Here is a 5,685-nt window from a genome sequence, read left to right as displayed (position 1 = left end):
CACAGGAAGACTAGTTGAGACTGAACCAGCCTGCCATGTGAAAACGACAAAACGTACACTTTATTTGTGTATTTAACGTCTTTTCAATTCAACGTATTTTCTTTGTTTGTGAAGCCCTGTCGGATCTGGGCGTCTCCCAGTGACTCACAAGGAATGAAGAAGTTGGTCTTAACTGAATCATAATTTCCCTCCGGAAGGGAGCTTGACTTCCACAAAATACACATTCCTAAACAAGAATAAGTGACTTGTGTTTTATAAACAATGCCTGGAATGAAATAAATGCTTAAACATATTAATTACATGAAAAAAATAACGTCAAATATAGATACAAAACACATACAAACAAAATTTGAGAATAAACAAACTTAAATAAGGCCGTTCTACAGTAGATGTTTGGGAGAGTTATTTTAAGTTTGTAGTTGCCATAACGACACACGTCCGATTCCTTTCGGTCGTAAACGTAACCCAACACGGACTCGCATACACGTGACCATGCACGCATCCCCGCCTCCGTCCACCACAATACCGACCTTGGTTACCGTGGCAACGCTGAAGCGACAACGACGGACAGTTTAATGCCGAGCGTGCGGCGATGTCAACACGGGGTCGGCGGTCTCGCGGTCGCAGCTAAAGCTGCATAGATAGAGATGGGTTGAGCAAGAGGCGGCGAGACAGAGTCACGACCACAGACGGAGAGCTTAACTGTTGGGTAAAAACACAGTTGGAACCTCCCGGCTGGGTGGGGCTGACGCCATGGATGTATCATCACCTCTGTTCATTTCGGCCACGCAGCTCACCAGGGCAGACAGCAGCGGAAGTGACGTTTTTTTTTGTTGCTTTTCTATATCCGTGGTTACCAGTGCTGGGGTGACGGTGACCCATTAGTGCGCGCACATTAGTAGGAAAACGAACAACAGCATGCTCATTACTCATGGATGTATTACAAGATCTCGTGGTCAGCAAGCTGGAGCGAGAAGGAGCACTGCTTACTACACGACTACTAACTAGGGCTGGTGACCGTGGATAGGGAGGTATATTTATCTAACCTAGGATGTTTTGGGATGGCAAGATATGAATGTAATGGGTTACCCCTTGTCCAAGTCCAAACACCAACCTTATTGGTTAGAGGGTGTGTAGGTAAGAAGACCTGAGAAAGAGTGGAAAAAAGCAGAAGAAAGTATGAATAAATAACCCCAAACAAAACATGCCCTCTCTCTGCGCCCTCCCGCCCTGTTTCTCTGCCATTGACAAGTGCTGCATTTCAGACACCTGTGATTGACGTGCAAGATGGATTCATCCTATCAATCAAAATGAGGCTGATGAATGAGCCTGGAATGCTGCAAAATCTAAATCGGCTGATACAGAGGCAGGTGCGGACAACTCCAAGCAGATATCCTCACAGCGCATTTCACTCTTTTACAGATGACTGTGCCATTTCTAACGAATTGCTCAAATTATAGCTCTTAAATCTCACCTACAACACTCCCCCACCGGATAGCTCTCCTGTTAAACATCATAATTAAAGGCTCTTCTGGCAGGTAGCCTCACTGACACCTCTTCCGTTGCGACACTGTACTTGTCCTTTGTGTGTTTCTTTGTGATGTCTTCCTTGATCTAGCAATACTAATCTACATAGGAGTACAGCATTAGCAGCGCTAGATAACTGTCCTCAATAAGTAGGCTAACCCAACACCTGTTTAGCATGAGCTGACGCAACTCTTCAAAGCAATCCAAGTGTTTTACATACGGAGCTTGAAGCGGTATTGCATGCAGCCCCGAAGAGGTTTGTATGATGTTTACTGCTGCTGCTTTACCGCTGCTTGTTCTGAACTTCAAGAACTCTCTACCTGACCGAACTGACGGTACTGCAAACATAGTGTGTGATAAGTCTGAAAAGCAAGGCGGGCATGATATATTTTGAGTGGATTCCCCCGTCTCCATGGAGATCCAACTGGTCTTAACTAATAGTAATGGAACGTTGAATGACGAAATGATGAAAACAGAGAGGATCTCAGGAGCTCAGTGTGACAAAGAGCTTATTGTTGGGGCATCAGAGGCCCATACAGACCTGTGATTGGCTGATCAGAGGTTCAGAGATCTGACACTGACAGGCCCCTCATGGCCTGGGGTCAATTCAGGGTGGGGTCGGCGTCATGCTGGACGGAGAGGCAGCTATGTAGGACATTAGAAGAATTACAAAATGTAACTGGTAAATGTTTGCGTCCTCCTCCACCACACCCCTCTGTTCCTTTGGTGTCCTTTGGTGCATTGCATTGAAGCTGCTGTGGGCGAGAGAGCACCACAGGGCTTACGAAACCAGCACTCGCTCACGTCACCGGTAAGGTGCAGTCGTTACACCTGAGAATTAATCAGGTCCAACCACATTTTCTACCTCTCATCTCTCTTGGTCTCTTTCTATGTCTATCTCTCTGTCTTCATCTCTCTCTCTTTCATACACACACACTCTCTCTCTCTCTGGGTGTGTCGGAGTTATAAGTCAAATATAGTTTTAAGGGGGGATTTAGCATGCTAGCAATACGAAAGGACTTAACATGCTAGCAAACAAAAGGACCCATTTAGCATTCACAATACATGAAGGCATTTAGCACACTATCAATATACAAAAAAACACATGGAATGCTAGCAGAACACAAGGAGACTATCAGACTAGACCACACCAGACTAGACCACTACAGAGCATACCACTAAAGACTAGACCATTACAGACCAGACTACTATGGACTAGACAACTACAAACTAGACCACTACAGACTAGACCAGTACGGACTGGACCACCAGATTAGTTCAATATGCACAAGACCACCCAACTTGACCCCTACAGACTAGATCACTGCAGACTAGACTACTCCAGACCAGACCACTACAGACCAGACCACTACAGAATAGACCACTACAGACTAGACAACTACAGACCAGATCACTACAGACCAGACCAATACAGAACAGACCACCAGACCAAATAACAGGCTGACCCAGAGTAGAGCACCAATGGGGTAGAGGTAACAGTCAGTAAACCCAGAGAAATGTATACATAGACGCCGTACTGACTGCTTCAACCCATTTCTGCCAACGTCACTGCCTTGTCGGAGAGTCTGTAAACAAATACAAGTAAATCAGGGTGCTGCAGTTTTTCTGGAAAAACACACTATAACCTTTATGTTTCTCAACCGATTTCAATGAGTCATTGACGTACGATCCAAGGGCCAATGCAGAGTCGATGTATATATGTTATGGGGAAGCCAGCTGCGAATCAATCAATCCACCCTACACAAACCTGATCCTGGAAGGGACAACCAGGCCAGAGGTGGCAAGCCTAGAGAACAGGAGCTGAATAGAACTGTAATAGACCTCTGAGGAATAAGTCCCGCCTCTGAGGCTCCGGTTCCCTTGGTCAAATGTCTATGGGAAATAACATGGCGTTTTTGAATGATCGTACATCACAAACTCTGTAGGTGGCAAAGAAGTAAAAGCTGCGTCACGTTTTGAACTATACACTTGGGAGAGTTGTGACGTCCGAAGTCTGCGCAGATCCGCATTAGCATAATGCTTCTTCATAATAGTTAACTACTTTAACGGCACAGACAAGACAGACTACAACACAGACTAGTCTGTTAGCACCACCCTAGTCTGTTAACAACAAATTAGCCAGTTAGCACCGCATTAGTCTGGTAGCACTACCCTATTCTATTAGCAACACTAGTCATTGGCACCATAATATTCTGTTTGCAACACCTTGGTTTGTTAGCAACACCCTCGTCAGCACAATACTAGTCTGTTAGCACCACCCAGGACTGTTAGCACTCTTAGCACCAAACTAGTCTGTTAGTACCACCCTTGTATGTTAGCAACAACCTAACCCTAAGAGGAGCTGGAAGTTTCTCTCCACCACCCACCTCTCACTCAAATTCTCTCTCTCTCTCTCTCTCTCTCTCTCTCTCTCTCTCTCTCTCTCTCTCTCTCTCTCTCTGTGCCTGTCTCGCCCCTCATCTTCTCTCTACGTCTGTCCCTCTGTTGCCCCTCTCAAGCTATGACTTGCACTGCCCCCTCTCCCTCCCCTAAAAACGACATTCCTTCAACTGAGAATGAAGGAGAGAGAGAGAGAGAGACAGGGAATGAAGGAGTGATAGAGAGAAAGAGGGAGTGAGGGAGACGTTATCTATTTTTAGCATTCTAGATTTTATTGTTTAAAAATATATTCTTATTGATTTATTTACTTCCTACTTTGTTTTACATTTCTGTATACATTTTAAGTACTTTTTATTACAATATATATTTTTTTAATTGAGTATCCTATATTTTACATATTTTATACATTTTACATAAAAATATTAATTCAACTTAACTTTTGAAACTTACTTTAGTACTTTATTTTCCATAATTTATACTCATATGTAATACTTGTAGTATTTTTAGTAGAGAAAGGGCGGGAAAATGAGAGGGTGTAGACCAGGGACTGTGTGTGTGTGTGTGTGTGTGTGTGTGTGTGTGTGTGTGTGTGTGTGTGTGTGTGTGTGTGTGTGTGTGTGTCAGTGGTGAGCATTATGTGGGTTGCAGTCTGTTGCCATGGCTGCATGTGTGGAATATTTTGTGGTTGTTGTGGGAGTTCCCGGGTCGGTCTCTCTCAAACACACACACGCACACACACACACACACACACACACACACACACACACACACACACACACACACACACACACACACACAAGGGACTCAGTTACTCACACGTGAGTAACTGTTTAAATTGTGACAAAAACATGAAACGTAGCACTTGAAACAAAACACAAATGTGTTTAACCTTGGAGGATTTCAACAGATGTGCTTATTTTTTATAACACTAACACAACTTTTACATTTGGAAGTTAAACTTTTCAGAATATATTTATGCATTTTGGGTATTAATTATGAATCTTTGACAATGAAGGCAGACAGACAGAGAGACAGACAAACAGGGAGAGAGAGAGCCAGACAGAGAGAGAGGTAGAGAGAGGTTGGGGGTTTGGAGAACCGAGAGTAGAGGAGAAAGACTGAAGAATGAGTTGTCAATGAAAAATGAAACAGAGGGAGGAGGGGCGGGGGGGGGCATGGGGTGTGTGTTGATCCAATAGGGTGGGGCCGGTGGGCGGGGGGGAGGAAGCTGTGAGTTGTGGAGCTCAAGACACTCCGACTCCACTCCACTCGGTCCCGTGAAGAGCAGCTGCTTAGAACACCTCCTGCAACTCTTGCTCCTCCTGCACCTCCTGCTCCTCGCACCCTTACAACAGTAAGTTTTATATTCACTTTTATCCTCTGAAATACTTTTTTCCTTTCTGTTGAAACTGGTGTGCTGAGGAAGTGATAGGGATCCTGGGTTTTGTACATGTCGTGATCAAGAAGAGCTTGGATGAGAGAATGTTCAGTTGTCAAAACGATCAATTATACTCAATAATAATAATCAATGATCTCTCCCGTCCAACCCCCCACACCCACACTTCCAGATGTGCTCAGGCCACTTTAAATGAGTTGAGGTGAAAGGCTTTAGTAAACAACGTTTGTTTTAATGTTCCGAGTCTGGCTCTAGAGAAGACGTTCTCCTCCCCGCTTGTTTAATAAACACTGTGGGTATCTCACACCGCGTAGGTCCCCGCCGGACACGCCTTGCTTTGGAGGTGACCGGGGAGGAATGTA

The 5,685-nt window shown here is 44.7% G+C and overlaps 1 protein-coding gene across 1 annotated transcript in view; it reads left to right on the top strand.

Moving 5' to 3' along the window:
* Positions 1-5,203: 5,203 nt before the first annotated feature.
* emp1b (epithelial membrane protein 1b) overlaps positions 5,204-5,685 on the top strand; it is a 5,147-nt gene continuing 4,665 nt past the window's right edge. The window contains exon 1 of the mRNA XM_084488860.1: positions 5,204-5,281. The gene's annotated coding sequence lies outside the window, so the exon portion shown is untranslated. The remainder of the gene's footprint in view (positions 5,282-5,685) is intronic.

Source organism: Micromesistius poutassou (genome assembly GCF_964030765.1).
Source record: "Micromesistius poutassou genome assembly, chromosome: 1".
In the NCBI taxonomy this organism is placed as follows: domain Eukaryota; kingdom Metazoa; phylum Chordata; class Actinopteri; order Gadiformes; family Gadidae; genus Micromesistius; species Micromesistius poutassou.
This window is presented reverse-complemented; position numbering and strand designations above follow the sequence as displayed.